This window comes from Nycticebus coucang, chromosome 6 (assembly GCF_027406575.1).
Source record: "Nycticebus coucang isolate mNycCou1 chromosome 6, mNycCou1.pri, whole genome shotgun sequence".
Classification (NCBI taxonomy): Eukaryota; Metazoa; Chordata; class Mammalia; order Primates; family Lorisidae; genus Nycticebus; species Nycticebus coucang.
In genome coordinates this window covers 123,373,279-123,384,922 of record NC_069785.1, presented here as the reverse complement: position 1 = coordinate 123,384,922, position 11,644 = coordinate 123,373,279, and the positions used below count along the sequence as shown (strand labels likewise).

The following is an 11,644-nucleotide window of genomic DNA, read 5'->3' as shown; positions in this document are numbered from 1 at the left end:
CTAGGATTACAAGTGTGAGCCACTGCACCTGGCCTCAAAATAACATTTTTAAAAGCAGTATGAAATAATGGTGTGACTTTGGACAAGTGTTTGGCAGTATCTACAAAACTGACCATAATCGTATATACATTGTATAGCCCAGCAATTTTATCCTTAGTAATATAGCCAATGTGTACTTTTGTGTACATTTATTCACTAATAGCATAATCAAATGCTGGAAACAACCAACATGTACAACAGAGTATCTTTGCCCAAAGGAAACTACCTAGCAGAGGAATGAACAAACTACAACTATATCCAACAAACGGGTGAATCTCACCAACGTAATGTTGAGTGAAGGAAACAGAGATGAAAGAGGGTATGCCGTATAAATCTATTTATCGAAACTTCTAAAACAGTAAAAATTGATCTATGGTGTTTGAAGTCAAAACAGTGATTGTCATGGGTACTGGGGACTGCAGGGGGGTGCAGGCAGTCCGGTGGGGGGGGCAGTACTATCTTATTTCTTTGATTCAGATGCTGGTTACATGGGTGAAACTCAATTGAGCAATCCACTAATGATTTGTTCACTTTTTTACATGTATAGTGCACTTTGATAAAAAGCATTTTAGGGCCAAGCTTGGTGGTCACACCTGTAATCCCAGTACTCTGGGAGGCCGAGGCAAGAGGATCTCTTGAGCTTAAGAATTCAAGAGCAGCCTGAGAAAGAGTGAGACCCTGTCTGTACCAAAAATAGAAAACACTAGGCTCAGTGCCTGTAGCTCAGCAGCTAGGGCACCAGTCACGTACACCGGAGCTGGCGGGTTAGAATCCAACCCAGGCCTGCCAAACAACAATGACAACTACAACCAAAAAATAGTGAGGCATTGTGGTGGGTGCCTGTCGTCCCAGCTACTTGGGAGGCTGAGGCAAGAGAATCACTTAAGCCCAAAGAGTTTGAGGTTGCTGCGAGCTGTGACACCACAGCACTCTACCAAGGGTGACTTAATGAGACTCTGTCTCAAAAAAAAAAAAAAAAAAAAAAAAAAACTAGCTAAGCATTGTGGTTGGCACCTATAGTCTCAGCTACTTGGGAGGCTGAGGCAGGAGGATTACTTAAACCCAGGAGTATGAGGTTCCTGCGAGCTAGGCTGATACCATGGCACTATAGCCTGGGGCAACAGACTGAGACTCTGTCTCAACAAAAAAAAAAAAAAGAAAAGAAAAAGAAAAAGCATCTTGGGAAATAATATAAAACAATCTGATTTCAGGTGGCACCTGTGGCTCAAGGAGTAGGGTGCTAACCCCAAATGCTGAGAGTGGCGGGTTCAAACCCAGCCCCGAGCCAAAAAACTGCAAAAACCAAACAAACAAACCCCAAACAATCTGATTTCCTTCCTGATCCTTCTGTAGTTATCTCATTAATAAACTTGTTTGAATGATCAGTAGCCCACTGTCAGAGACTGCACACATTCCCTATATTTTGCATATGTTCTTATGTTCTCAGACCCTTGAATACATGCTGGGAGCAGGTGTGGTCTTACTTCCTGACATAGAAAAGCTCATGTTTAGACAGTTCTGCCCCTTTGATGGCCTAGTTCTCTGTCTCCCAAATGAGGGATTTTATAGTCTCCAGAAGATTGGTAGGGCCATGGTGAATATTTATACCCAGTGAATAGGCATATTTTGGGAGTAAGATCAGCCCTTGTATCTAAGAGTGTCTATGTTCTAATATTAATCTAAAAATAAAATAATGCTTCAACAAAGAATAGTTACTGCATTCATATCATCAGTCCCTCACCCTTTACAACATTAACTCCATGAAAGCAGGGGTTTTGTCCTATTCACTGCTTTTCTTTGTTTTACTCATGATTGCCATAGAACAATAGAACATTTAGGACCTAGAATAGTCCTTGGCACATAATTGGCCGTCAATAAACATTTCTTGAATGAAATAATTATATTCAAAGAGAAGTGGCGTAGACAGAGGATAAGAGTGTGTGTTCTAGGCTGGGCGCCTGTGGCTCAAGCGGCTAAGGCACCAGCCACATGCACCTGAGCTCGTGGGTTCAAATCCAGCCCAGGCCCACCAAACAACAATGATGGCTGCAACCAAAAAAAAAAAAAAAAAAATAGCCAGGTGTTGTGGCAGGCGCCTATAGTCCCAGCTACTTGGGAGGCAGAGGCAGGAGAATCGCTTGAGCCCAGGAGTTGGAGGTTATTGTGAGCTGTGATGCCACAGCACTCTACCCAGGGCAACAGCTTGAGGCTCTGTCTCAAAAAAAAAAAAAGAAAAAAAAAGAGTGTGTGTTCTAGGATCAGACAGCTTTGGTTCCAATCCCAACTCTGCCACTTGCTGGCTATGAGACTTTGCACAATTATTCAATCTACCCGTGCCTTAGTTTCCTCATTTGTTAAATGGGGATACTACTAGTATCTTCCTCTCAGAGTTACTATGAAGTTTAAAGAATACTTGTAAAGATAATGTATGGAATTGCTTGATGACAAACAAAAGAAATTTTACCCTATCTATTAGAAACACAGGAAAATTGAAGTCTTCTGACCATTTGTGTGATATACAATAGAATAAATAATTTTATTTATTTATTTTATTATTTATTTATTTATTTATTTATTTTTTGAGACAGAGCCTCAAGCTATCACCCTGTGTAGAGTGCTGTGAAGTCACAGCTCACAGCAACCTCCAACTTCTGGGCTTAAGTGATTCTCTTGCTTCAGCCTCCCAAGTTGCTGAGACTGCAGGTGCCCGCCACAATGCCTGGCTATTTTTTGGTTGTAGTTGTCATTGTCTGGCAGACCCGGGCTGGATTCAAATCTGCCAGCTCTGGTGTATGTGGCTGGCACCTTAGCTGCTTGAGCTACAGTCGCCAAGCCAGAATAAATAATTTTAAAAGTTAATAAAAAGTAAATGAAATGAAGAAAACTTAAAATTATTAAAATTTAAGATCCCAGAAAAATTTTCTATAGGTACACACACACTTATGCTGCAATTTATATGGAAAGGCAAAGGGACTACAGAATAGTTAACACAATTCTGAGAAAGAGGAATAACACAGGAGGTATCACTCTATCTGGTATGTAGATTTACTATATAGCTACGGACTTACTGTAATACCACAGTAATCAAGACAGGATGAAGTGATAGACACAGATCAATGAACAGGCCAGAACCCAGAAATAGACCATCACAACTATACTAACTGATCTTCGAGCAAGGGGTAAGAGAAATTTAATGGAGGAAGAATAATCTTTTTAATAAATGGCCCTGGAGAAACTGGGCATTTATAGGCAAAAGGAAAAAAAAAAAAAAAAAGAATTTGACCTACACCTCACATCTTACGCAAAAATTAATTCAAAAAGATTTGTGAATTTAAATGTAGAATATGGAAAAAGTCAACCTTGGTACGATTCCATTTATAGAATATTCTTGAAATGACAACTATAGAGATGGAGAAGTGTTTAGTGGTTGTTAGGGAATAGGGACAGGGTGTGTGTCTGTTGCTCATAAATATAGAGATAGTACAAGAAGATTCGTTGCAATGATAGAACAATTTTTCATTTGACCATCTTCACAAATCTATACATGGTTTGAAATTGCATAGAACTATACATGAGCAAATTAATGCACACCAAAAAATGGTACAGGCCAGATGTGGCGGCTCACGCCGTAAACCTAGCACTTGGGAGGCTGAGGCAGGTGGATTGCTTGAACTCAGAACTACTTCTGACCAGCCTGAGCCAGAGCGAGACCTCATCTCGAAAAATACCTGGGCATTGTGGCGGGCTTCTGTAGTCCCAGCTACTCAGGAGGCTGAGGCAAGAGAATCACTGGAGCCCAAGAGTTTAAGGTTGCTGTGAGCTATGAAGCCACAGCACTCTACTGAGGATGACAAAGTGAGACTTTGTCTCAAAAAAATAAAAATAGAAAAACTAGCCAGGCATTATGGCAGGCACCTGTAGTCCCAGCTACTCAGGAAGCTGAGACAGGAAGATCATTTGAACTAAAGAGTTTGAGGTTGCTGTGAGCTATGATGATGCCAGGGCACTCTACTCAGGGTGACAGAGTGAGACTCTGTCTCCAAAAAAAAAAAAAAAAAAAAGGCAAAAACTGAATAAGGTCTGTAGTCTAGTTAAAAGTATTTTTACAATGTCAATTTTCTGATTTTCTTTTTTCTTTTTTTTTTTTGTAGAGACAGAGTCTCACTTTATGGCCCTCGGTAGAGTGCGGTGGCCTCACACAGCTCACAGCAACCTCCAACTCCTGGGCTTAAGGGATTCTCTTGCCTCAGCCTCCCGAGTAGCTGGGACTACAGGCGCCCACCACAACGCCTGGCTATTTTTTTTTTTTTTTGGTTGCAGCCGTCATTGTTGTTTGGTGGGCCGGGCTGGATTCGAACCCGCCAGCTCAGGTGCATGTGACTGGTGCCTTAGTCCCTTGAGCCACAGGCGCCGAGCCAATTTTCTGATTTCCATACTGTACCATAGTTACGTAAGATGTTACCATTAGGTGAAACTGTGTGAAGGGCAGGCAAGACTCTGCGTACCATTTGTTTCAACTTCCTATGAGTCTATAATTAATTCAAAATTAAAAATTTTTTAAATGTAAAACACTTCTCACATCAAGCGATACATAGTAAGTGCTCAATAAACATTAACCACCATTCCTTTTTAAAGTATTGTCACTATTATTATCATAACAGGAGAATTATTCAGTCAGACTGCACGGCACAGAGTCACTCAATAAATACGTGTTCAATGAATCACTGATAGGTATAGGGAAAGACAAAGAGTGATATATTTAAAAATAGATCACTTAAAAATCTATCACACAGGAAGAAACCTTCATGGATCTTCTGTTCTGATGGGAGAAAAAGACATGTAAACAACTAAAGAGGCTCCGCGCCTGTGGTTCAAGTGGCTAAGGCGCCAGCCACATACATCTGAGCTGGCGGGTTCAAATCCGCCAAACAACAATGACAGCTGCAACAAAAAATAGCTGGGTGTTGTGACGGGTGCCTATAGTCCCAGCTACTTGGGAGGCAGAAGCAGGAGAATTGCTTGAGCCCAGGAGTTGGAGGTTGCTGTGAGCTGTGATGCTACAGCACTCTACCCAGGGCGACTGCTTGAAGCTCTGTCTCAAAAAAAAAAACCCCAAAAAACTAAAGATAGGGCTTCATGGAGGTGGGTGGCTTTAAGCTGAGGCTTTGAGGATAAGCAAATGGAGAAAGATAAAGAACAGAGTGAGAGATGAGAATACAAAGATAGACTGAGGAGACTTCTGCATGCATTTAAAGAAAGTGGTCCCTTATTCTGCTGGCAGTGGAGTCCCATTAAACAGTTGGTGATGACTCCAGTGTGAAGGATGAATGGCCACAGAAAGGGCACAGGCCAAGTAAAAGTATATAGCCCCTACCAGGAGAATGGAGTTGAATTCTGAGTAGATCAGGGTGTATTTACATGAACAGGTCTGCAGTTACATGCTATAACTTTTCTCTGATCTAGATGGATTTTCTAGAGGATATAAATGCTGACCTCTTATAAGAAAGCAAGAAGATAAAGGGTGAATGCTCCATTTTGACTTATGTTTTACTTTTTCAACTTTCAAGATGATAGAAATGAAATCATGGTACAGGCTCCTTCTTTCTTAAGTTCTTAACTTCCCCAGATAAATAGGTGTCTTGCAAAAGAAGAAAAAAAAATATTTAAAGTAAAGATCTAAAAACCAGTGATTCAGCCGGACATGGTAGCTCATGCCTGTAATTCTAGCACTCTGGGAAGCCAAGGTCGGTGGATCACCTGAGCTCACAAGTTCAAGACTAGCCTGAGCCAGAGTGAGACCTCACCTCTAAAAATAGCCAGGCACCTGTAGTCCCAGCTACTCAGGAGGCTGAGGCAAGAGAATCACTTGAGCACAAGAGTTTGAGGATGCTGTGAGCTGTGACGCCATAGCACTCAAACCCCACGGTGACTGAGACTCTGTCTCACAAAAACAAAACAAAAGAAATAAAAAACAGTGATTCCTATAAAGATTAATTCAAAGAAACTCTGCAACTAGCTCTCCTAAGGTCCAGTTAAGGATGTTGTGATTTGAGGATTTCCACTTCTCTTTTTTCTCTGCATGGTCTATTTCTTGTTTCTAAGGTACTTCGGCTGCCATGGAAACAAACAAATAGAACTAGTTTCTTCTAGCTGGACTGCTGAATTCCACCTTCAGCGCTATACCTCTGGCCATTCTCTACCTACACTTAAGTTAGGCCTTGCCTCTTTCCAATAAGCTACCTACTCCCCCCAATTTCCCTCCCAATCTCCCTCTCCTGCTGTGGTCGCACTGAATATTTCCCTCCCAGTTTATACATTCTGTGTGCAAACTAATCTCTCACCAATGGACGGACTCCTGCAAAGGCTCAGATTTTTTTGTAGAGCTATATTGATTGGTCATTGAAATTAGGAATACCTTGGGTATTACCTTTTTTTTTTTCCTACTAAATAACTGCATAAGGAAATAGTAATCAGATTTGTATGGGTTGGAATATAAGCAGCACAGAGCATCAAGGAAAATGAGATGTATACAAGTTGGTACAAAATGGCGATCCAAAACAATGGGTGAGCTAGGTAAAAATAAGAATGAGACGCCAGTGCTATAATCCTAGCACTCGGGGCGGGTGGATTGCTTGAGCTCAGGAGTTGGAGAGCAGCCTGAGCAAGAGTGAGACCCTGTCTCTAAAAAAATAGCTAAGCATTGTGACGGATGCCTATAGTCCTAGCTACTTGGGAGGCTGAGGCAAGAGGATCACTTGAGCCCAAGAGTGTGAGGTTGCTGTGAGCTGTGACACCTCAGCACTCTACTGAGAGCAACAAAGTAAGACTCTGTCTCAACAAAAGAAAAAAAGAAAGAAAGAAAGGTAAGAATTAGGTGAGTTGTAGCCCAGATACAAGGGAAATGGATTGGGGGCAGCAATCAAAGTCTGGAAAGTTCACAAATGAACTATGTACTAAGAACTATGCTCTTTCTCTTTCCTCCTCCTCCTCCTTCCCTCTCTTTTCTTCTTCCTAATATAATTGTAACTTGGAGAAAGAGGTGATCGATCATACACACCGCATGAAGCACGAGGACATTCCTAATGCGGTGCAACACACACCAGTTGGGGAAGAAACCTGATTCTCCGAAGAGCAGTTCTGAAATGGCCTGAAGCAACAGGTGGATTGAACTCCAGAGCTGTCCGTGAGATGGAAAAGAGAGTAAAACATTTTGCCTCTGGACAAGCACTGGCTGCACCAAAATCCACCTGGGGAGCACCTGCTCAAGCTGCCGGGAGCAAATTCTACTGACACACACCCTACTGAGGAGGAAACTGCAAGAGAGAACTCAAGAGATAAACACAGTTCTACAGTGAAGGGTGTGTTTACATCCTATAAGTGAGTGGAGTGAGTATATTTTTAGCGTAGCAAGTTCTGGCCAAGCAAGCTTAACGTGAAAACATGACATTTGTCCTACTTCAAGAGACCCACCCAATTCAATATTTTGTCATTGAGAGTGGAACTGAAAACATAATTATTATAGAGAGCTTCATGTGTAAATGACCAATGGAATTCTCATTCTATACTGTCCTGTAATAAATCTATGCTATCTTCCCTATTGGATTAACTATCCACTAGGGTAGGGTCCCTGTTAAATCACCAGCTACCTGGGAATTTTGAGAGAGAGTCATTCTGGATAGACGCATAGGCAAGGATGACTTCCCTGAGCACTAATTTTTTTTTTTTTTTTGAGACAGAGTCTCAAGCTGTTGCCCTGGGTAGAGTGCTGTGGCATCACAGCTCACAGCAACCTCCATCTCTTGGGCTTAAGCAATTCTCTTATCTCAGCCTCCTAAGTAGCTGGGACTACAGATGCTTGCCACAATGCCTGGCTATTTTTTTTTTTTTTTTTTTGGTTGCAGTTGTCACTGTTGTTTAGCTGGCCCAGGCCAGGCTCAAATCCATCAGCCTGGGGGTACGTGGGTGGTGCCCTACCAAAGGGCGCCACCCCCTAAGCACTAATTTTCTATATATATATATATCTAAACTAATTTATGCCCAATGAAAAGGTAGACAGCTTTCTCAAAAATACATCTGACTAAATCGAGACAGAAGCAACCCAGTTTTTAAAAGCCTAAGGAATGGTACTGTAGGGAAGAAATCAAACAATAAACCTACATGACTTTCAGTTTTCTTCATTCTCTTTGTTTACTTTCTCTACCAGCTCCCATTTTTCACAGCAGCCGGAATAGTTGACAAAATTCCAGGCCAGGATTTCCTTCAACTGACGCACACTCATCCCTTCCACATCTTCCAGGCTTGACAAGTCAGACAGGGAAGCTCTCACTCTCTTTTTAGAAAGCCCAGGGGTCCAATCATCCACATTTTCTTCATCATCGTCATCATCATCTGTGTTTGCTGAAGCTATTTCACGCTGTACCTGTGTCAGCACTCCAGATCTGGAGGTCCGGTCCCCATCCATAAGCTCTCCCTGAAATGAAGACATAGTAGCAGAGGGGGCTGTATGGTTTGAAAAATATGAACGAGTAAAAAGGCTAGAAGTCTGGGACCCTGGAGAATTCAGACTACTTGTGTTCATGTTGTCCTCAGAGCCTAGCCCATGATGGCACAGTACAAGATCTACCAAGTCTTCTTTCTCTTGACAAGTATCTACAAGTAGGTTTCGAAGAATGAGATACTGTTGTAGATCTCCCACCGTCAGTCGTATTAACTGATGCCGCTGAAAGGCTGTCTCGTAGTAAGTGACAAGTGGAACATCCACGCAGATTCTCTTGTAAGACTAACAAACGGAGCAAAAATCTTTCTTGCAGTCATAACAAACATGCTTCTTTCTAAAGACTGAAAATGAAAGTCCATAGGCTTGGCAAACTATATTAGACCCTTCTGTAGCTGCTGGTGGGAAGGTGGAAAAATCGGGGTGTGGTGTCAATCTGAATGGACCAGCAGCTCCTGCAAATCCTGACTGCTGGCCCCTGACAGCTCCGGTTCCCATGACTTCATTCAGCAGCCCACAGCACGAAGCTCACTTAGATGTGGCACCGGCCTTCCTAATGTTTGAGTTTTTCTTTTTTTAACAGTATACTTGAGCCTTAGTACCACTCCCCCACCTTCATGGCTGCAACAGTCTCGGCTCGGTTGGCTCTGCAGGAGAACTCAGCAACATAGCAGCCCTACACACAGCCAACTCCTTCCAGCACTAATTTTTAATGTACATAAAAGTTGTCTAAATAGATAACAGGGATAATCCTGGCCTATAATAAAATTCATAGAACCATATATCAGTACACCAAATGTCCCAGAATGCTATACTTCTAATGTTTTTATATGAGATGTTATAGTTTTTCCTGTCACTTTTCTTATTACCCATTCCCAGTTATCTTGGCTCTTAGGGTACAGCTTATTTATTACAGACTTTCCTCCAATCTAGTTTCTGACCAGATATGGGCAGATGATAATTGTTGCATTGTACTACATTCCACCAATTATAAAGTGCTCATTTGACCTAGGGCTGAGAACTTGACCCTGGCCAATCAGAATATTCTATTCCAAGCTAGGCCTGTTAGAATCTAGCCTTGTTAGAATTAACAGAGTGACCAGGAAAGCAGTTTTCTTTCTTTCTTTCCTTTCTTCCTCTCTCCCTATCTCCCTTCCTCCCTCTATCTCTATTTCTCTGTTGCTCGGGCTAAAGTGCCATGGCCTCAGCCTAGTTCACAACAACCTCAATCTCCTGGGCTCAAGTGATCCTCTTGTCTCATGCTCCTGAGTAGCTAGGACTACAAGTGCGGCCAAAGTGCAGGCTAGTTTTTCTATTTTTAATAGAGATGGGGGGTCTCACTCTTGATCAGACTAGTCTTGAACTCCTGAGCCCAAGCCATTCTCTCCCCTCAGCCTCCCAGAATGCTAGGATCGCAGGTGTGAGCCACTGTGTCTCGCCGAAGTTTTCTTAATCTTATAAAACGCAGATACTCCTGAGCTGCCAGAGTCCCTTCTGCTGCCACAGAAAAAGTCTAACACACAGGAAAACAGCTGAGAGAGAGAGGCTTGACAACATTATTTGAATACCTAAATCCTGGACTTTTTGGTTTGCATGAACTCCCCCCACCCCCGCCATATCCCACCACACACATCAACATTTTGCTTATATTTTTATTTTGTTTAAATTAGTTCAAGTTGAGTTTCTGTCCTTGGCTTTGACCCCTGGCACAGAGCTGTCTTGTGCGTTTTCCTTCAACGCATTCTGGAGATTCCCTTTACCCTCTCTCTCTGGCTGCCTCTCTTCATCCCACGTTTTCCTCCAGTATATCCCTCAGTAGTTTGTGAGTAGAGAAGAGAAGTAAATTTTTGGAGATAGTGCATGCTTGAAAATATCATTGCTTTCATGCTTCATTGACAGTTTGGCTATCCTTGGGGGATTCTAGGCTGCATAGAATTTTCTATCAGAGTTTTCAAGGCATGCCTGCATCGCCTTCTGGCATCCAATGTGGCTGGTAATAGGTTGGAAGTCATTTTGATCCCTAGGATTGCATATGTGGGGCCTGTTTGTGTTTGTTTAGATTTTTCTTGACTTTCTGTTTTGAGACAGTCTCACTATGTCGCCCTTGGTACAGTGCTGCGGCATCCCAGCTCACAGCAACCTCAAACTCTTGGGCTTAAGCAATTCTCTTGCCTCAGCCTCCTAACTAGCTGGAACTACAGGTGCCCGCCACAACGCCTGGCTATTTTTTTGTTGCAGTTGTCATTGTTGTTTAGCAGGCCTGGGCCTGCCTTGGTGTATGTGGCTGGCGCCCTAACCACTGAGCTATGGGAGCTGATCCATGTTTAAATTTTTCCTTCCTGGGACCTCTTCTGCTCTTTATCCGCAATTTTCGGCTATTCCTTGATGATGTGCCTTGTTGTGGTCTTTTGTCATTTACTTGCTGGCACTAGATAGGATGTTCCAATCTAGAAATTTGGAGGGATGTTCTTTAATTATCCATTTGGGGATTTCTTCCCCTCTGATTTCTCTGCACTCTGTCTTTTGATTACCTGTTAATTAGATGCTGGACCTCCTGGTCTAGTCTAATTTTCCTGGGGGCTATTTTGTGTGTTTTTCCCCTCTTCCCCCCCTTTATCTTTTATGTCTATAAGAGTTCCTTGATTTTATTTTTCAGTTTTTTTTTTTCTTTTTCTGTTTTTGTGAGGCAAGGCCTCTGTTGCCTAGGCTATAGTGCAGTGGTGAATCACAGCTCTCTGCAATTTCAAACTTCTGGGCCCAAACTCCTCATGTTCTTTCTACCTCAGCTTCCAGAGTAGCTAGTGCTACAGGCATACACCACCACACCCAGCTGATTTTTTAAATTTTTTGTTGTAGAGATGAGATCTTGCTATGTTGCCTAGGTGGCTCTCAGTCTCCTGGCCTCAAGCCATCCTCTCGTCTCATCTTGGCCCCCAGAGTACTCACATTACACTCGTGGGCCACCCCTCTTTGCTCTTGACAATTCTTTTTACAGGCCAGTTACTTTGTAGAATGTTCCTTGATTTGAGTTTGCTCATGATTGAATTCAGGTTATGCATTTTTGGGACAGGAATTGTATAGAAGGAATGACGTGTTTTTCTTGCCTGCTGT

The 11,644-nt window shown here is 42.4% G+C and overlaps 1 pseudogene; it reads right to left on the bottom strand.

Annotated features, from left to right (window-relative positions):
• Positions 1-439: 439 nt before the first annotated feature.
• On the bottom strand, positions 440-9,152 carry LOC128588858 (E3 ubiquitin-protein ligase RNF34-like; annotated as a pseudogene).
• Positions 9,153-11,644: the final 2,492 nt, after the last annotated feature.